Source organism: Silurus meridionalis, chromosome 28, assembly GCF_014805685.1.
Source record: "Silurus meridionalis isolate SWU-2019-XX chromosome 28, ASM1480568v1, whole genome shotgun sequence".
Lineage (NCBI taxonomy): Eukaryota > Metazoa > Chordata > Actinopteri > Siluriformes > Siluridae > Silurus > Silurus meridionalis.
The window spans coordinates 11,335,073-11,357,557 of NC_060911.1; the positions used below are offsets into that span (position 1 = coordinate 11,335,073).

The 22,485-nt window shown below is 43.0% G+C and overlaps 1 long non-coding RNA gene across 1 annotated transcript; it reads right to left on the bottom strand.

Annotated features, from left to right (window-relative positions):
• Positions 1-10,565: 10,565 nt before the first annotated feature.
• LOC124381321 lies at positions 10,566-22,417 on the bottom strand. Its single transcript, XR_006924832.1, has 3 exons — positions 22,274-22,417; positions 12,685-12,770; positions 10,566-11,928 (listed from the first exon to the last, which is right to left on the bottom strand). It is a non-coding gene; the product is annotated as an uncharacterized LOC124381321 (long non-coding RNA).
• Positions 22,418-22,485: the final 68 nt, after the last annotated feature.

The following is a 22,485-nucleotide window of genomic DNA, read 5'->3' on the forward strand; positions in this document are numbered from 1 at the left end:
TATGGGGGCGGAGTTAAAGGACTATACCATATGGGGGCGGAAGAGATCAAACAAAATGGAGCTCAAAAGGATTACCTTATTTACTATTTTCTTAGAGTTAGTTACAAAGTTATGTTCATCACTCATGGTAAATAATGAATAACGGTAAAAGAAGCCAGTTCTATTCCACTCCTTCTATCTGTCAGGGTTGGTCAGAATCATTGGTTAGGCATGCAAAGTGGAAGATAACTCAAGGAAACAGCAGAATAGGCTTCCTGGAGCAGCATGCTTTTAACTAATTCTCGCATGAAAGCAGATGATCTTTGTGGCATGTCAAAGCAGGGTCTGGCATCCCTGCTATAGGTCATGATGATGTAACAGTCTTTTTGGTTTGACAATGGAGTACCTGTGTCTTTCCTCTGTGACAAACAATATGACAATTAGAGGGTCAACGAAACTGTCTGTAGGCTTATCATCATGTCACAAGGTCAACTGATAGTTGATCAAAAAGTAGATCATATGACTTGATTTGCTTCACTGCTTCACTGGCTGTGTGTCCTTTCCTATCCTACTATGGGTAAGTCTTAGCCGCATAGCTTAGGTATTTTTTTCTTATTTTTGTTTGTGTATGTTAGGATATAGAGCCGCATAGTTTGCGCATGTGTTTTAACTACCGCCAGTTAAACGCAACGACGAGAAAGGACACCTTCCATCTGCCACGCATTGAGAAGTCACTGGATTTTTTTGACAGCGGAATGTTGGTTCTCCACTATGGATTTGGCCGGTGGACACAACCAGGGTCCTGTCACTGAAGGTGATAAACACAAAACTGCTTCCTGTACCCCTTTCGGGTTGTTTGAATGGAATAGAATGATGTTTGGCCTCTGTAATGCTCCAAGCATCTTCCAGTGTCTAATGGAGCAAATGTGCGGGGACCAGCAGGGTGCCTCTCTTCTCCTTTATCTTGATGACATAGTGTTTTCTTACTCAGTGCCTCAGCATTTAGAGTGGTTGGAGGTCGTTTTAAGTCATTTGTAATGGGAGGATTTAAAGGCATAATGTATTTATTGGGGCATAAGTGTGTTGTCTTTACAGACAGAAATACGCTCTATCCTCTACCTACCGCCAAGCTTGGGGCCACTGAGCAATGCTGGGCTGTCCAGCTTGCAGTTTTTGAGTTTGATATTTCCTACTGATTATCGATCCACCTTGAGTGGAACAGAGGTTCCAGCTGCTGTGACGCAAGCTTTGAAGGTAAATAAGGTCACACAGGTGACTCAAGCCGTGGTTTGGTGGGTGATATTAAGGCGTTACAGGAGGCAGATCCGGTAATCATTGACATTTTGGCCTTCTGGAGGTGACTAATACCTCCTACAGCTGAGGAGTGGTGAAAGACATTGAAGATTGCTTTGGTCTTACTTCATCAGTGGGATCGGTTTATGGAAATGGAGGAGATTTTGCATCATTATGTGTTTTGTCCTAATGGCAAAGAGCATTGCTTTGCATGGTGAGTTCTTGACACATATGCACCAATGACATGGGTACCATTGAGTTTGTGTGGCAACGCTGTTATTTGCCTGGTCTGATGTCTGATGTAGCTAAGTTGTGTGGAGATTGTGAGAGGTGTCTGGCTGCTAACGACACGCAGCCTGTTGCTCAGAGCTTCCTGGACCACTTGAAAGCATCCAGACCAAATGGAATTTTGCCAATTGATTTCACCTTGCTTGAGCCTTCACATTCTGGGTATAAAAATGTCCTAGTGATGACTGATGTCTTCACCAAATATAGGTTGGCAATTCCCACTGGAGATCATAGGGCGGAGAACATGGCTCAGTTTCTGGTGATCGTATTCATTCAGGTCAGGGCCGGTGTTTTGAGTTATTCCTTATCCAGCAACTTTCCAGTCTTTATTATGTTGAAAAGTCCCATACTACCCCTTACCATCTGGCAGGTAATGGCCAATGTGAGCGCTTTAACAGGACTTTGCTAATTCTCCTCCTTACATTACTGAATTCCCAGAAAATAGGTTGGCCATCTGCTCTCCTGCAAGTGCTCTTTTGTTACAACACTACCCCTCATCAAACAACTGGTGAGTCTCCTTAATTTTTAATGTTTGGTCAGGAGCCACAGCTTCCTGTAGTTTTTATTAGGTAGAGACCAAGGGATTGAGTCTGGTAATGTGAATGAATGGGTTTTGAAACACCAGACCAGGCTGCAAGTGGCTTTTAATGGAGCCCAGAAGCATTTGAAGGTGGCCACTGAGCATTGTAAGGTGCAGCATGATTTGGGTGTTCGGGATGCACATCTGGGAGAGGGGCAGCTAGTGTCAGCCCGCTTGAGCACTTCCGGCATTGCCGCCTTCATCACGGAGAAACCGCCCCCCTCCAACCTGCTACATGGAAATGGCGTCCATATTTTAAACACATATAAGAACGCCAGAAACCTCCATTCGGTGCCAGATTGTCTTCAAAGCTTGCCCTGATTACACTCCAGCATTTTCCCAGGTTTAATTTAACTTTACCTCCAGTTCCCGGGTCTGCTTGGCTCGCATTGAGCGCGCTCCGGTTCCTGGTTCGGCACTGCTCGCGCTCAACGTGCTCTGACTTATGGCTCGGCATCCTCATGCTCCGTGCGCTTCCTCTCACTGAATTGGCTCCTTGAATCGGCTCTCTAAATTGGCTCTTCTTGCGCTCTGCACGCTCACATTTCTGGCGCGGCTCTTCTTCGCATCCGCCTTGGATTCTATAACTGCACAGTTGACAGCTAGTCTATCTCTGCAATTATTGTGTGAAAGGTTGCTATAAGATCCAGGAACTCTGGAGTCCAGTGGTGTATCAGGTGGTGAAGGCGCCTAAACCTGGAGGTTTTGTTTATACCATAGCTCTGGTAGATTTAGATAAATTGAAGCATGTGCATCGCTCTTTGTTGAAGAGTCAAGTATGAAGAGATTCTCCTATTTCCCACCCAGCCAGTGTTTCTTTAGTAATGGATACACCGGCATCAGGAGTCCACATCCTTAGATGAGATGGACTTGTGGGTTTTGGTACTCTAAACTCCACAAGCGGGTGGTAGGCCAATGGCCCAAAGATAGGTGTTGGTGGGTTCCTCGGTTTCACTAGTCCTAGTGAAGGATATCGAATTGGTATTGTCTGTGCCTTCTGGACCATCAGATGTGATACCGCCAAATTTGCCCTTGGTGGCAGACCCTTTACCAGATCAGTCAGTCCAGTGCTGGGTCAGTTGTGGTGCGACGTGCTGGGAGCATGAATACTGGTTAACAATCTAATTCTCATCATCTCTCACGAACAGTAGGAAGGGTAGTAAGAGCGAGACAGGGAGTCCTGTGTCGAACTATATTTCGGCCCGGTTTAGGCTTTGGAAATATGTTTGGTCAATGTTTGAGTAGTTTCATCGTAGGGTGTAGGGTTCTAGGTTAATAGGTAACCCTAGTTCCCTGAGGGAAAGAGAGCTCCGCCCCGTGACAAATACCTGAGGGCCAGGCACTCTGGGTAGTATCCCGGGCCTCAGCCTCAGGGTGCAGCGTAGAAAACGTGTCACGAGAAGGTGTTTTCCCAGCGACTGCCCTGCTGGTGGGGTACAATAAGCCACGATAGTGGACACATAAATCTTCAGAATTGATGGAGCCAACCCTATGGAAAACTGTTCATGCAGGAACTCCAAAACTGGACCAACCGGGCAGTTAACTGTGTCCAACTGGTGGTGCTCACACCGCGTGGTGAACAGATGCTATTTAGCGACATACAACCTCCTCGTGGAGGGAGCTATGGAATTGAGAATGGTCTCTACTACCTCAGGGTGGCTGTGGCCCCTGAGAGGGGGCCTCAACTTCCATAACTCTAGGCGGGGATGAACCAGAGTTCCCCCTACCTGTGAAAGGAGTTCCCTCCTGGGGGGAATTTCCCAAGGAGGTCTCTCAAGGAGGGACAGCAGGTCCATAAACCAAAGTCTTCCCGACCACGAGGTGCCACCAGGAGGAGTCGAGCTCCTTCCTGTCGGATTCTCTCCAGAACTCCCGGGAGCAGAGGCTGGGTGAGAGAGAGAGAACCAGAGGGTGGACAGTATGAAGTCTCCTGAGTCGCAAACAGATCCACCTGGGCTCTATAATATCTCTGCTATATCTGCTCCACCACCTGCTCCATTCCCCGGGCCTCGGCCCTTGCCTCAAAAGGGTGTCTGTTTTCCAGTTCAACCAGCCAGGGATGTAGGACCCAGGACAAGGCCTTGAGACAGGAAGGTAGGTTCTCTCCATACTTCTAAGTCCCGTAGGGCTCGCTGTGAGACCTTGATAGTACGGAACGGATTTCCCTTTCGGAGGGGTTTCAGATAGAGGAGGGACACACATGCGGAAGTTTGTTTGCTTTTTTAGCCATGCTGCACAGATTCAGACACAAAGCGCTTACCTAAACAACAGAAGCTGATGTTGCTCCCATTTTGTAGCTTCCTGGTCGCCCACCAATGAGGTCACGACTGCCTATTGGCCAGATTTTACACGTGATTCAGAGCGTGAACAATGCGAGGCAATCCCAAAGCATTTTCGATGCAGCACAAGTTCCTGAAAGGGAAGTAAATATAGATTGTGGCATGATTATTAAGTTCCCTCCCACATATTTAGAGTGTCGGCCTATCAGCATCTGATCATAAATCTGATCATCAATGAGAATGTTCTTTAAAAGTTTAAGTTTGTCCCTAATGACCAAGCCAGTGATGACTGTGGCTTGGAAATTCTCCTTGAGGTGGCTTGATGAAGAAACCCTGAGAGAAACTGAAGAGGGAACCCATCCTCATCTGGGTGGCACCGAATGTCCATTTATTACAGCTACACGATATTGAGTTTTGCAGTAATGGTGATTAAATGCAAATTGTAGTCCTGAGTCAGTGTAGCAGACTGATGACATTAAGTACAGTCCAAAGCCATCTGTCTTAACTGTAATTTCATGGATCCCAGGCTGTTGATGAGAAACACAGTGTGGCCTCCAATTGAAGAGAACACCTATCCAGAGGCAGGCCGGGAAGACAGGGAGAGAAAGGTATGGATTATTAAGTATCCTAATTGTTGTAAAAAGGTTAAGGACACTGTAAAGTTGGGGACTCTGACAAGAATAGCTATGGCAGCATAACTAAAAGGGAGAGCAAATATACAAATATCCAAGTTCCGTAAAAAACTCTATATCCATTATCCCTCCAGATCCGCTCCTTTACCTAAGAAAAATCTACAGATCAAAGGCTTGACTAAATAAATGTTTTTAGCTTCGACTTGAACACTGAGACTGTGTCTGAGTACCAAACACTAATTGGAAGTCTGTTCCATAACTGTGGGGCTTTGTAAGAGAAATATCTGCCCCTGCTGTAGTTTTCATTATATGAGGTACCAACAAATAGCCTGCACCTTTTGATCTAGGTAGGCATGGGAGATCATAATGGTAATGATTTTAACAGTGCCAACCTCAAGTGCGCAATACCGAACTTTTATCAGCACATCACCTGCCCCACCAGGGGTCAATGAACACTGGACCACTGCTATACAACACTAAAGAACAGCTACAAGGCACCGTTTGGGAAATCAGACCATGCCGCCATCTTCCTCATGCCTGTTTACAAACAAAGGCTGAAACAGGAAGCTCCGGTACAGAGGGAGGTCGCGCGCTGGACTGACCAATCGGTGGCCCCTCTGCAGGACGCTTTGGATGACGCAGACTGGGACATGTTCCCGCGCAGCTCTGATGAAGTCAACATGTTTACGGAAGCGGTTGTGGGATTCATCGGGAAACTAGAGGATGATACGGTGCAAAAAAACAGAACGTTTCCCAAGCAGAAGCCGTGGGTGGATAAAACCATCCGTGACGCTCTGAGATCCCGCTCCGCTGCCTACAACACGGGGCTCGCCACCGGGGACATGGATGAATACAAGGCTGCGTTTTACAGTGTTTGCAGAGCGTTGAAGAATGCAAAGCGGCGCTACGGGAGAAAACTAGAGTCACAGTTCCAACAAGGTGGTTCTAGGAGCCTGTGGCAGGGACTAAGGACAATAACGGACTATAGAACACCATCATCCAGAATGGTGGATGCGGACGCTTCTCTGGCAGACGAGCTAAACACCTTTTATGCTCGTTTCTAAGCTGCAGCTAACCACGCTAGCGACGCTAGTGGCACAACCAGCGTGCACGCCGAGAGAGCCAGAGAGGTATACACATTCACCATCTCGAAGCATGACGTAAGGAGGGCATTCAAGAGAGTGAAAACCAGGAAGGCAGCAGGACCAGATGGCATCACAGGTCGGGTTCTGAAAGCCTTGACTGACCAGCTAGCATGGGTGTTCACTGAGATATTCATCCTGTCACTGGAACACTCTGTTGTCCCCTCATGTTTCAAACAGTCCACCATTGTTCCTGTCCCGAAGAAACCCCAGCCCGCCTGCCTTAAAGACTACCGCCCTGTAGCTCTGACCTCAGTAGTGATGAAGTGCTTTGAGAGACTGGTCAGGGACTTTATCACTGCATCACTACCAGACACACTGGACCCACTACAGTTTGCGTACCGTCAGATCCGTTCGACTGAGGACGCCATTGCACATCTTCTCCACACTACAATCAGCCACCTGGACCAAGAACCGGGAATTACAAAGATGCTGTTTGTGGATTACAGTTCAGCATTTAACACTATAATTCCCTCCACACTCACCTCTAAGTTGGAGGTCCTGGGACTCAGCCTGACAATGTGTCAATGGATCTCTAACTTCCTGACTGACAGACCACAAGCCGTACAGGTGGGAAAACACACTTCATCCACCCCCAGCACTGGAGCTCCCCAGGGTTGTGTTCTGAGCCCCCTGCTGTACTCACTGTACACATATGACTGTGTGGCCACTTCCAACTCCACCACCATCATCAAGTTTGCTGACGACACTGTTGTGGTGGGCCTGATCTCCAACAACGACGAGACGGCCAACCTACAGGAGGTTAAAAACCTGGAGAGATGGTGCCAGGTGAACAACCTTCTCTTGAACGTCAGCAAGACTAAGGAGTTAATCGTGGACTTCAGCATAAAGCGGGAGCGGTCATACCAACCGCTAAACATCAACGGGACCCCAGTGGAGAGAGTGGACAGTTTCCGGTACCTTGGTGTTCACATCACACAGGACCTGTCCTGGTCCTGTCACATCAACACCCTGGTGAAGAAGGCCCGGCAGCGTCTGTACCATCTGAGATGCTTAAGGGACTTTAAACTACCCTCTCAGGTGCTAAAGACTTTCTACACCTGCACCATTGAGAGCGTTCTGATGGATAGCATCACTTCCTGGCTCGGGAACAGCACCATGCAGGACAGGGGAGCCTTCCAGAGGGTGGTGCGTTCAACTGAACGTACCATCCACACCGAGCTCCCTAACCTGCAGGACATCTACAGCACGCGGTGGACCAGAGCCAGGAAGATTGTGAAGGACCTCAGCCATCCCAACAATGGACTCTTTTCTTTGTTGCATTCGGGGAAATGCTTCCACTCCCTGAAAGCAAACACAGAGAGAATGAGGAGGAGCTTCTTCCCGCAGGCCATTCGGAGTTTGAACCAGGAAACACCCAGGATCTAAAAAACTGGCCCACTCTCTCCATCATCAGACCTTTTTCCCTGCACATATCTCACTTTTTGTGCAACGACACTTTAGACACTGGACTCGCACAGCACAGTGCACTTTACATTTCATATTTTTTATATTCTTATTTTTTATACCACACTATTCCGCACAAGGACACTTTACACCACACCTTACTGCACACGGACACTTATGGTCACTTTACACCACACCAGACCGCACACGGACACTTTATGGACAATCAAAAACCATGCTTAACTTGTTTACTGTTGTTTACTGTTTAACTGCACACTGCCATAAGCATTTTTTTGTGTGTGTATATATATATATATATCTTTATATCCTCATATATTCTTTTTTTTATATAGTTTTTATACTTTATTTATCTGCCTTCTTTTTCTTTGTTTTTATATATTTTTTTTTTATTCTCCTTTTTCACCCCATTTTATTCCCTAATGCCGGACAGTCGTAAAAAGCATTTCACTGCATGTTGTGCCCTGTATGTATGTGTATGTGACAAATAAAATTTGATTTGATTTTTGATGAAGTTTACTCAGATACTGCGGTGTGAGACCGTTAAATGCTTTATACGTCAGTAGTAGTATTTTACAGTGTAGACTGAATAAAACAGAGATGATGTGCTCATATTTTCTAGATCTAGTACAGACTTTTGCTGCTGCATCCTGGACTAACTGAAGCATTAGTGCAAAGCTGGTTACGGTAACTAATGAATTGTGCGAGTTGTGCTGTGAGCTGCCATATGTGTGTCAGTGATTGTGCCCTTGTAGGTATGGTTATATATTTATTTCACATATTAACTTATTTAAGTTTTTACCAGGAAGATAGATTTCCTTGAGGGTGCGTTGACGCTATGGGATTTGTGGGGTGTAGCGTCTGTGTAGGATCATTTGTTGATTAGTTGGATCTCATGTCCCAGACACCCCTTTTAACCCTTAACATCTGCATATAAATTTCAGATTTTTTTCTCGGTCTCAACCTCTACAGTTGTATTAGGGGCTTTTACAAGCACCTAAGCACCTTCCCTAAATGACACAAAGGCAATAAACAGACATTCTTTGGCCTCTCCAGCTAACTTCAAGGAGATACCACTAATAAGGCACTTTACAAGTACGTCTTGGTGTGACAAACAGAGATCTGTAATCTTCATCATAGTTACACCTCAACTGTAACAGAAAATTACATTGTTTGATTTTTATTATTGTATTAGTAATTGCACCTGTTTGAGCTTGTTACCTGTAAAAAAAAAAAAAGACACCTGTCCACACACTTAATCAATCAGTCTCCAAAGTCTCCACTATGAGCAAGACCAAAGAGCTGGAGGACCTGGTCAATGACCTGAAGAGAGCTGAGACCACAGTCTCAACGGTTACCATTAGTAACACACTACACCATCATGGATTAAAATCCTGCAGCGCGTGCAATCCCGCTGAAGCCAGCACATCAGGCCCGTCTGAAGTTTGCCGAAGACCACCTGGATGATCCAGAGGAGTCATAGGAAAAGGTCATGTGGTCAGATGAGACCAAAATAGACAATTTTTTGGTTTAAACTCCACTCGCCGTGTTTGGAGGAAGAAGGATGAGTAAAATCATGCTTTGGGGGTGCTTTTCTGCAGAGGGGACAGGACGACTGCACCATATTGAGGGGAGGATGGATGGAGCCATGTATTGCAAGATTTTGGGCAACGTCCTCCTTCCCTCAGTAAGAGCATTAAATATGGTTTGTGGCTGGGTCTTTCACCATGACAATGACCCCAAACACACAGCCAGGGCAACTAAGGAGGGGCCCTGTAAGAAGCATTTCAAGGTCCTGGAGTGGCCTAGCCAGTCTCCAGACCTAAACCCAATAGAAAATCTATAGAGGGAGCTAAAACTTTGTGTTGCCCAGTGACAGCAACAAACCTTAAAGATCTGGAGAAGACCTGTATGGAGGAGAGGGCCAAAATCCCTGCTGAAGTGTGTACAAACCTGGTCAAGAACTACCGGAATCTGTACATGACCTTTGTAATTGTAAACAAAGGTAATTTCTGTATCAAATATCAAGTTCTATTTTTATATTGTATCAAATACTTATTTCATGCAAGAAAATGGAAATTTATTATTTAAAAAAATCATGAATGGGAATTTCTGGGTTTTTTTTTAGATTCTATCTCTCACAGTTGAGATGTACCTATGATGAAAATTACATATCTCTCTGTTCTTTAGAAGTGAGAAAACTTTAAAAATCGGCAGTGTGTCAAATACTTATTTGGCCCACTGTAATGTAAATATTTGTAGTTAATTATAACCTGTTATAATTACTCATAAATATTTCTTTTTTTTTGCCCTACAAGGGCAATCAGTTCCTGCATAACGCACTTAAGAAGACACTACTGTCTTGTTTTGCTGTCTTGTTTTGTTTTGCTGATGTTTGCTTCACTGCTGTTGCAGCTATGCTGCTGGGCTGGGTGTCCTTTTTCTTTTTTGTTAAGTTTGTTTTATCATTAAGTCTGCTTTTTTTTTTTAAGTGCTTTTGGACTTGTTAACTACGCATCAGTTTTCCAGTCATATTGCTGTTAGCCTTGTTTTTGACCTTGACTATTCTGTAGAATAAAACTTTATTTGCTGTTACTTCGGCCTCCACCTCCATATCCGCATGAAAATAGTGCCTTTAAAAGTGCACTATATGGACAATAGTACTGAACAAAGGATGTCTTTGAATGCATAAGCATTACATTTTTCCTACACTTAAACTAGAAAACCCAAACCTGTTCCAGCCTGTCAGTGCCCCTGTGTTACCTACATCAGTACCTGACTTTAATAACACTTTTGTGGCTAAATGAGCACAAAATCTCCAGGAGAGCTCAGCTCCGCTCCAGGTCCTCCAGGAGAGCTTAGCTCCGCTCCAGGTCCTCCAGGAGAGCTCAGCTCCGCTCCAGGTCCTCCAGGAGAGCCCAGCTCCGCTCCAGGTCCTCCAGGAGTGCTCAGCTCCGCTCCAGGTCCGCCAAGAGAGCTCAGCTCCGCTCCAGGTATCCACAGAGAGCTCAGCTCCACTCCAGGACTGCGAAAGGGTCGTCGGACCGCTGCCCCCGGGCTCCTCCGAAGCCGACGGCTTGCCCCACAGTCTCTCGGAAGGCTAAGCCACGTCACAGAGTCCCCCTGAAGAAGACGCCACATCACAAGGCTCCTCCCAAGGCGACGTCTCGCTCCCGAGCTCCTCCCAAGGCGACGTCTCGCCTCCAAGTTCCCGGGAAAGTGGCATCTCACCCCTGAGCTCCCCGGAGGGTGACGTCACACCAAGGAACCCCGCCGAGGTCATTGCTTGGACTCTGAGCTCCATCAAGGACGTCGTCTGGCCTCAGGACTCCGTCGAAGGCGTGGCTCGGCCTCAGTTACCCATCATGGGCGTCACTCTGTCTCTGGTCTTCATCCAAGGGGCCTTCCAGCCTGTACGCCCCGTTGAGAGTTCCATCCCGGCTCCGGGGGTCGCCAAGGTTGTCGCTCTGTTCCAGGTCCCCGTGGGGGAAGAGGCTCCATTCTAGACCTTCCCTATAACGACGATCCGTTCCAGGTCGCCGGGGTGGTCGTCCCTCAGCCTCCGGTCACCACCAAGGTCGTTGTGCCAGTCTGGGTTTCCGTGGTGGAGATCTCTTCTCTCCAGGTCTCCTAGAGGACCTCTCTTGGCTCCAGTCCTCCACGGTGGGCATCGTGCAACCTCCGCTCTCCGCCAAAGCGAACGCCCGGCCTCAGGTCATCGCCAGGGACGTCATGCCTTTCCGGGTCTCCGTGGTGACCGCCTCTCAGCTCCAGACCACCGCAGAGGAAGTCGCTCAGCTGCCAGTCTCCGCTGAGGGTGCCACTCCGTTTCAGGTCTCTGTGGTGGATGTCTCCCCGCCTCCAGTCTCCGCTGAGGGGCTCTGTGGGGGAGGTCCCCCCGCTCCCGGTCTTCGCAGAAGGCTCCGCTCAGGAATCCCCCTGCCACGCCCCCTTTGGCGGCTGTCAAACTTCGGCATTCCCCTAAGCACCTCGCTCCTTCTCTAGTGCGTGCCCCGCTCGACGGAGCTGCTCGCAATCGGGCTTCATGGAAAACACCTGAGACTCATTTCACTCGCTCATCCCCAGCGCCTATATAAACCCCACATTCACCCACACTCCCCTTATTGCACGTTCATGCCCGTTCACGTGTGTTCCTGTGTGTTCGTGTTGATGTGTGTTCACGTATGCTTATCCCCGCTACCTACCGTTCGACACAGACTCTATCTCTCTCCGCGTGGACCGCCTTGGATCACTTTCCCGACTTGTGTTTCGACTCGGACATAGTGAACCGCGTCTCTTTCCAGACGTACCTGGGATTATCAAGCATTTATGGTGACTCTTACCTTCATGAACCAGTTTAGCTCACTCAAATCTACACCAAATTCAGAAAATCAATGTTCTCCTAACCATATTTGGTAAACAGAAGGAGAAACTTCTGTAGATCCAGTGACTGTAAATTGACTAATATATGACACTGCCAGTGTATGCTGGTAACATTATATTTTATGTTTTTGTGTAATCTGGATGAAGTGCATTTATAAGCATCCTATTTTGGAACACTGGCAATATGTAGGTAGTTTCTGTCTTATTATCCGACTGAAAAAAAATCCTGGCTTTGACTGATGGCATAATCAGGCCCCTCAAGGGCAGTGAAACCAATCACTAAGCCATAAGGGGGACTTTGTTGACTTTGTTGAATGTCATGAATGTCTGAGTTGTCCATTCTCACCATCTGAATCACTAAGCAATGTCTGCCAGATCATAAATCTGCCTAGAAAGGAACTCTGGACTCCTTTGAAATGTATTTTTAATTTATAATATGCAAAATATATAATAAACTGGGAACAGCACATGGTGTTTCAAAGACAAACCAGGTATGTGGGCACTGGCTCACTAGTCAGTTGGGCCTACCATTGACTCACCTACTGAAACACACTGATGCTAGTGATGCTAATAAAGCGAACACCAACAATTAGGAGCAGTCATCACAGAGTGCTGCTATCACCAGCAAAGCTTGTTATGTACACACCCTGTCAAAAAAGAAATGAAACAATGCCATCACTAACCTTCGAAGAACCCTGTTATCTGTAGCCCAACCATAGTTAGATGTCGATGTTTCCATATGAAGTACAGAACATGTGGACTGACTTGTCTACAAGGCAAGAAAAAATGTATTTGATATACGACAGTGGCATTTATTGCAAATATCATGAAATCATAGCATGAAACATCATGACTATGTTGGAAAGCTGGAAACATCATGACTATGTTGGAAAGCTGGAATCAGGGTTAGGGTATACACACACCTACACACACACACACACACGCACACACACGCGCGCGCAAAGTTGTCTAGGTGATTATCACGGCAGTCAGGAGGCTTGAAATAGAACTAGAACTCAACCATGATGATTTAAATCAACAAGAGCCGGATATGATTCATTTAATAGGTTTGTGGATCGCATGACCACACAAAAGAACATCATAGTGTTCCCAATTAGAAGCCCTGGATGAACCGGGAGGTTCGTCTTCTGCTCAAAGCATGCAACACAGCCTATAGGTCTGGAGACCGGGAGACCTACAGCGTCACCAGAGCCAATCTGAGAAGGGGAATCTGCAAAGCCAAACATGTATACAAACAGCAGATCGAGGAGCACTCTGCTGACCCAGGATGCATGTGGCAAGGGATTCAGGCCATCACTGAACTCAAATTACCAAGCAGGGCACCACCAACCAGTTTTGCTTCACCCCCCGACGAGCTCAACCGCTTCTACGCTTGTTTTGAAAAGGGGATCATAAAACCCATGCTCAAGGCAGAGCTATTACCAGGTGAGCACCCACTCATACTCTGCAACTCTGAAGTGTCTGCTAGCCTGGGCGGGGTGAATGCATGGAAAGCCCTAAAGTCTTCACAGACATCTTCCAACTGTCCTTGACCCAGGCAACTGCTTCAAGTCTGCTACCATCGTGCCAGTGCCAAAGCACTCCGCTGCAACAGAACTTGGTGACTTTTGTCTCATAGCACTCACCCATGTCATCGCAAAGTACTTCAAAAGACTGGTCCTCACCCATCTTAAAGCCTGTCTGCCACTCACTCTAGACAATACTAATTTGCCCAAATAGGACAACTGAGGATGCCACTTCCACTGACTCACCTGTACAACCATGACACTTATGCCAGGATGTTGTTTGTTGATTTCAGCTCATCTTTTAACACTGTTAAAACTTCCAAGCTAATATTGAAGCTGAAACAGCAACTTATCCCTGTTCATATGGACCTCATACCCTTTTTATCTTACTGCTTTTTATTGTAAATAGGTAACTTATGCACTTTTGTTTAGATGCTAACAGCATTTCATTGTATATATGTATATACATGTACCTTGCACATCAACAATAAAGTTAAATCTAATCTAATCTAATCTAATCTAAACTAAATTGCCTGAATCATACAGAAGCATTGGACCTCTTTAGTTTATCCTTTATCAGAATGATTTCTCTCTTCCTCTTTCATAATGTGTGATGGAGGCATTATGTTTTCAGGTGATCTGACTAGACTTAGGTAAACTATTCAAACAAGCTCAAGATCATGTCAAGGTCACATGTTTGAAATTGTTTTTCCTCGATTCTGTTAGAAAATTACAAAATATGTATATTTTAGGGGACTTTCTGGCATACAGATTGGTAACAAAAACCAAAGGTCATTGTGACAGTAGCATTCATGATTTCTACTTGTTTCTCTTTGTTTCTGTTCCAATTTTCCCCCACCATGCATTCTAGAAGTACATTATTTTAGGTTAGGGTATGCATACTTTTGCAACCACCTACTGGTTGTTTAACCTATTGGTTAAGCAAAGATGAAAGTAAAAAAAAATATCATATTAAAGTGCTGGAGTATTGAATGAATAAAGAAATAAATACTGATGCTGAAAAACTGAAATATGCCTTATTCTATCCAGTATTGTATAAAAAAGAAAGTTCTTTATTACAACGTGGAAGAAATAGAGACACATGATGTTTTGAGTGGAGGTGAAAGAGATTATTTAATCACAGCAAAGTGAGGACAGTAAAGCAGTGAGATCTTTTGTTATGCGAATGTCACATAGCCTGGTAGGAGGTTTGAAGGCAAGTGTGTAATTCTCAAACAAGGTACAGAGATGATGTACATTTAATTTTATTATATGTTTCATGTCTCAATCTGTCATAATAGATAGATCATCTTACTTGTTATTACTCCTACCACAGACACAAAATGCAGTTTCCCTTTAGTGTATGGATGGATGGATGGATGGATGGATGGATGGATGGATGGATGGATGGATGGATTTCTATAGATTACTTGCTGGCTGGCTTTTTTGCACTAGCTTGCTCTCTAGTGGACAAAAGCGATAATGCTTTTTCATTCAAGTGCAAAAGACCACTGCTTGCTTTTCACAAACACTAGAAGCATGTAGGATGAAATGTTTTCCATTGAGCTTTACAACAGAAACTCATAATAGAAGGATTATTCACCTTATATTTGTTAGTGGCACCAAGATTAATCATTGAACTGTTGGAGAACACACAGCAATGGTGTTGAAGAATTCATTTAAAGCAATTAGTATAGGGCAATGTTATTGTCAACTGCCATTAGCATTAATGTCGAGTATATTATGTAGTTTATTTCAGGTTATGTTTTAATTAGAAGTCCAACATCTTAACTACAACCACAATTCTAAATAAGTTGGGACACTGTGTAAAATGTACAAACCTTATTCCAAAAAAGTTGGGGCACTGAACAAATTGTGAATAAAAAAGGAATGCAGTAATTTACAAATCTCATAAACTTATATTTTATTCACAAAAGAATATAGATAACATATCAAATGTTAAAAGTGAGACATTTTGAAATGTCATGCCAAATATTGGCTCATTTTGGATTTAATGAGAGCTACACATTCAAAAAAAGTTGGGACAGGTAAGAGACCGGAAAAGTTAAGTGTACATATAAGGAACAGCTGGAGGACCAATTTACAACTTATTAGGTCAACTGGCAACATGATTGGGTATAAAAAGTTCCTCTTAGAGTGGCAGTGTCTCTTAGAAGTCAAGTTGGGCAAAGGATCACCAGCTAAAACTCTATAGGTCAAAAAAAGAAGCCATATCTAAACATGATCCAGAAGCGCAGGCGTTTTCTCTGGGCCAAGGCTCATTTAAAATGGACTGTGGCAAAGTGGAAAACTGTTCTGTGGTCAGACAAATCAAAATTTGAAGTTATTTTTGGAAAACTGGGACGCCATGTCATCCGGACTAAAGAGGATAAGGACAACCCAAGTTGTTATCAGCACTCAGTTCAGAAGCCTGCATCTCTGATGGTATGGGGTTGCAAGAGTGCATGTGCCATGGGCAGCTTACACATCTGGAAAGGCACCATCAATGCTGAAAGGTATATCCAAGTTCTAGAACAACATATGCTCCCATCCAGATGTCTTCTCTTTCAGGGAAGACCTTGCATTTTCCAACATGACGATGCCAGACCACATACTGCATCAATTACAGCATCATGGCTGCATAGAAGAAGGATCCGGGTACTGAAATGGCCACCTGCAGTCCAGATCTTTCACCCATACAAAACATTTGGCGCATCATAAAGAGGAAGATGCGACAAAGAAGACCTAAGACAGTTGAGCAACTAGAAGCCTGTATTAGACAAGAATGGGACAACATTCCTGTTCCTAAACTTAAGCAACTTTTCTCCTCAGTCCCCAGACATTTGCAGATGTTGTAAACATGGCCTTGTCACAACTTTTTTGAGATGTGTTGATTCCATGAAATTTAAAATCAACTTATTTTTCCCTTAAAATGATACATTTTCTCAGTTTAAACATTTTAAATGTCATCTATGTTGTATTCTGAAACTTGAAACTTCCACATCATTGCATTCCTTTTGTATTCACAATTTGTACAGTGTCCCAACTTTTTTGGAATCGGGTTTGCAAATAAAAACCAGAGATGGCAAAAGTACACACATCCTTCAGTTAAGTAGAAGTAGAGATACTCATGCTTTAAAATACTATGGTAAAAGTTAAAGTACTAACAGTACTTTTTAAAGTAAAAAAGTTTGGGCTTTGACATGTACTTTACATTGTAAATAAAAAAATAGCCATGACTACTAGCTGTTTTAGTGTCAAGCTGGTAACTGGACTTTAATATCAGAATCAGAATCAAAATCAGGTTTATTGGCCAAGTGTGTTGACACACACAAAGAATTTGGTTTCAGCTGTTAGTGATTCTCAAAGTACAGTCATAAATAATAGACAATACAAGACAATAAAGACAATGTGAGACAATATAAGACAGTATGAGGATTAAATAGGGATACAGATTATATGACAGATCAGTGATGTACATAAAGTGTGGGAGTGCATGGTAGTGGAAATGACAGTATTTAGGACTTTTACAATATACAGCAGCCGTAGTGTGTGTAACATATATGGATAATGTGATGACTGACAGTTCTGACAGTGCAGTAATTATAAATATATTATGAAGCAGGGAATATAATTATGGTGAATCGTTAATGAGGCTGATTGCCTGGGGGAAGAAACTGTTCCTGTGTCTGACAGTTTTGGTGAACAAAGTTCTATAGCACCTGCCAGAAGGGAGGAGCTGAAAGATGTTGTGTCTAGGGTGCGAAGGGTCAGTAGTGATTTTTCCTGCCCGGTTTCTGGTTCTTGTATGGTACAGGTCCTAGAGAGTGGGCAGAGGAGCACCAATGATTTTTTTCTGCTGTTTTAACTGTTTTCTGCAGTCTGTTACTGTCCTGTTTTGTTGCTGCTCCAAAACAGATGGTGATGGAGGGGCACAGGACAGATTCAATGACTGCAGTGTAGAACTGCATCAACAGATCCTGTGGCAGACCGTACTTCCTTAATTGGCAAAGAAAGTACATCCTCTGCTGGGCCTTTTTGAGAATGGAGTTTATGTTGGATTCCCATTTCAAGTCTTGGAAAATGGTAGTGCCCAGAAACTTGAAGTTCTCCACAGATGACACAGGGCTGTTGTATATTGTGAGGGAGAGTAATGTTGAAGGGTGTTTTCTTAAAGTCCACTATCATCTTCACAGTTTTTAGTGTGTTTAGTTCTACGTTAGGGCTGTCAATCGACTTGAATATTTAATCGCGATTAATAGCATGATTGTCATGGTTTAACTCCTGATTACATTTACATTTACATTTGCGGCATTTAGCAGACGCCCTTATCCAGAGCGACGTACAAAAGTGCTTTAAATCTCTAGTAATGAATAAATCTACACTGGTACGCAAGATTACAAACTTAATATAAATATAACTCGAATTCTACAAACTTGGAAAGTGCTAATTTAGGTATTTCAGGAAGAGGTAGGTCTTCAGTTGTCGCTTGAAGATAATCAGGGACTCTGCTTTATGGACATCTAAGGGAAGTTGTTGCTTAATCACAACGTAATCACACATTTCTAGTTCTAAATGTACCTCAAGTTTAGACTGTTCATGTTTTTAATACTCTAATCAACATAGTTATGGACAAATATGGATGCTTATGCAAATGTATCTTTATTATTAGTAAAACAATACTCAACATAGATCATGAAGACAAAATATACTTGTAAATATTTTAAAGTAATTATGGTGGTTTGAATTACATAAATCATCAAAACATTTTGCTGGACGGGTAATGAGGTGATACCGGAGAAACTGTACCTCTTCAAACTTTTATATGGATTACATATTTAAAAGTAGTAGTTCTATTCACATATTTATTATGTCTGTAAGGCAAATATTCACTGAGATTCAGGTTGTTTAATTTATGTGTCTGTGAAGAGAGATGACAGAGACGGCAAAGAGCGCACCCTGTGTCTTTTCTTTATTTTACAAAAGCACAGCTTATTGTTGTTATTATTAGTGTATACAAATAAAAGTAAATCATTTACATATTTTAATGATTTGTTGCTCTTTTCTGTACGATCAATCAAGATAATTAATAAAATTTGTGCTGTTAAAATTTATTTGCATTAATGCGTTAGTAACACGTTAATTTTGACAGCCCTAATTAATATAAACTAATGTCACATTTTGTTACCTAATGAATGTGTCCAGGCTGAGTATCCACCATATAGAGCGCAAGCAGAGAAAAGATGATGGTGATCAGGAATGTCTCTGTTCTCAGTCGTGTTTAAATCGCTAACTCCCTCTGTCTCTTCCTTGTCAGCCCCATACGTCTTGTTGCCTTCTGCCCTGCTTTTTGTGAACTTTGTAAACTAGCCTACATCTGTAGTGTGTGAGAGCCAGGAAATGATACACTAGATTGAAAAAGCCACACAATGACAGGAAATAAGTTGATGGGCTGAAAACGGCACACAATGAGGAGAAGAAGAATATAAATATTTAACTAAATAGATTAAAACTAAAGTAACAAGCCTGGTTTGAAAATGTAATGTACAAAATTCAAAGAAAGTAAACGAAGTAAACTACTGATACCAGAGAAATCTACTTAAGTACTGTAATGAAGTACTTGTACTTTTTCCCACCTCTGATAAAAACAGAATGCAATGATTTGCAAATCTCATAAATCCATATTCTATTCACAATAAAACAAAAAACAGATCAAATGTTAAAAAAGAGAATATATATTAGGGATGCACCGAATATTCGGCCACTGAAACAGTTTGTTGTGATGACGCAAACAGAAACCGCTGCCTGCACGTGCTTGTCGGTGTGGACGTATTTCAGTATATCTGAGAAAGACCCACGGATAGCGGTTTGCAAAACATGTAATCGAAATTTCAAGAGGGGGTGCGTCTGCAAAGACTTTCTCCACGTCGGGTTTAATTTATCACCTGAAATTCAAACATACCGATCGCTATGCTGAATATGAGAGGAACACGGCACAGAAAAGCAAAACCCCTCCGAGCACGCGCACTCCGTCTGTGGTGGAGGTTTTTGAAAAGGCAGGAAGTTTCCCAGTGATAGTGTTGTATTGTTGTATCTTTAAGCAGTTGCACTTGTTCTGAATGCACTTTGTTTTTATGAAAGAACATTTAATTTTACAACCTTTCAGCAGGCCAGAGGGCCTGTACATTATTATTTAATGTACACATGAGTGCATTTAAGTTAAACATTTAAGTTTGAATTTTAATTTATTTTATCCTGTGCATTGTTGCACAGGATATATATATATATATAATTTTGAAGAAAAAAATAAGGTCATTTTTAATTTGATGGTTGTAACAGGTCTCAAACAAGGCCATGGGACAGGGCCATGTTTAACACTGTGTCATCAGGTCCTCTGTCCGTATACATCTGGGAACTAGAGAGACCAGTTGCTAAAGTTTTGGGGGAGGTATGTTGTCTCATATGTGTCTAATACAGGATATTATGTGCTCAACAGTTCTGATTGTCCTTTGTTGGCAGGCTAGTTCTGCTCCCGAACTCTTGTACTACGAAGTCATGCTATTGTAATAGATGCAGTATGCAGTTAAATATCCAAGACCTGCATGTGTTGCTCTAAGACCTTTATATACCATTCAGGATTGATAGAGCCGTTCAATAGATGGGTATCTGCAATATTGATAGTTTAGAGACAGTGGCACTGAAAAGACAGGAGGCAGAGCCAGGGGTGGCAGTGTTGAAGATGCTGAGATTTTCATTGGGAGTGACGAGGATGGACAGGATTAGAAATGAGTTTTTTGGTCTTTTATGTGGATTTTGTATGTATGTTTGGCTCTCCTAATGCCTCTTTTCAGGTTGTCCTGAAAATAAGAGAGAGAGAGAAGGTTGCATGATGTGGAGATGGTAAAGAAGGAAGTGCACAGGATAAGTAAGGTGGAAGTGAGAGCAGCGAATAAGAGGATGAAGAGTGGAAAGACGGTTGGACCAGATGACTTACCAGTAGAAGCATAAAGAGATGTTTAGGAGAGATAGCAGTGAGTTTTTTGGGGAATGGAGAAGGAGTGTGCTGGTGTTGATTTTTAAGAATAATGGAGATGTGCAGACCTTCAGTAACTATAGAGGAATAAAGTTGATCAGTTACACCATGAAGTTATCGGAAAAAGTAGTGGAAGCCTGAAGGCTGAGAGAAGAGGTGACCATCTGTGAGCAACAGTATGGTTTCATGCAGAGGAAGAGCACTGCATATGCTTTATTTGCTAGAGAGGGGGGGTCAGAAGGAGTTGCATTGTGTGCTTGTGGATTTAGTCGGTGGAGATACATGCTGGAGAGAAGGGGAATGAAACTAAGACAGAGTACATGTGTGTGAATGATAGCAAGTGGAGTGGTGTGGTTGGAGAGGTGGAGAAGGTGGATGAGTTTAAGTACCTGGCGTTGACTATACAAAGTAAGGAGAGTGTGAAGAAAAAAGTTAGAGAGGTGAAGAAAAGAGTGCAGGCAGGGTGGAGTGGGTGAAGAAAACTGGCAGGAGTGATTTGTGATAGAAGCATATCTGCAAGAGTGAAGAGGAAAGATTATAAGACGGTGGTGAGAACTATGATGTTGTATAGATTAGAGACAGTGGTGTTAACTAAATGACAGGAGGTGGAGATTGAGGTGGCATAGTTGAGGACACTGAGATTTTCATTAGGAGTGACGAAGATGGGCAGGATAAAAAATTAGTTTATTAGAAGGGCCGCACATGTACAGTAGGGACAATGCAGTGACAGTGAGAGAGGCACGATTGAAATGGTTTAGTCATGTGCAGTGGGTTAAATAGGTAGAAGAAGGCTAAGGAGATATATATATATATATATATATATATATATATATATATATATATATATATATATATATATATATACAGTATATATTTCAGCAACCATTTTTGTATATCTTCTCAAGGGACAATACTATGGAAGTGAAAAATAATAATAGATTATCTTAGATTATCTTAGATTAGATTAAACTTTATTGTCATTGTGCAAGGTACATGTACAAAGCCAATGAAATGCATTTAGCATTTAAACAAAAGTGCATTTGTGGACTATTTACAATAAACAGCAGTAAGATAAATAGGGTAAGATAAGATAAATAGCTATACTGTCTCTTAGTTGAAGTGTACCTATGATGAGAATTACAGGCCTCTCTCATCTTTTTAAGTGGGAGAACTTGCACAGTTGGTGGCTGACCTTTTTTGCCCCACTGTAGGTTGTACTCACTTTTGACAATAATGACTGTATATTGAGTTATTTTCAGAGGACAGTAAATCTGTACTGCTACACAAGCTGCATATTGACTATACTAAAATATATCCAAGTTTTATTTTTACAGTGGTGGGCCGTGCATTTGGTACCAGGACCTTCAGTGGGGACGTAGCCGACTTAATCCACCTCTTAATACCACCATCACGTCGCAATTATAGAAACCATCAATACAATACAAAAACGCAATATAACAACGTGTGGCATTACAGAGAGAGAGACAGTTCACATTTGGAGGGTGAATATCATTTTATTACCATTTTTTTACCACTTATATTTATTACCATTATAATACCATTTTACTAAAGCAAGAAACCCAGTTAAGACTCCAAACCTCTACACTACCACCGCAACTGTGCACCTACATCATCTCAAGCAGTTCAGAATCAATATTTGTCTAATAACATGACAAAAACATTAACAATTTACATAAAATACAAGCTACTTACCAGAGATGCAGATATAATCTGCACCGCTCCTCAGAGGCTGTAATCCAGTGCTACCACTCGTATTTACTGGTCTGGAAGTGGAGATCAAACCCTTTCCCGGGCTGAGACACGCTAGATAGCTTCGGGGTTGGCCGACCTCCTCACCATGTCTAGCTTTTCTTCAAAATTTATTTTTAAGTCAAGTCAAGTTTATTTGTATAGCGCTTTTCACA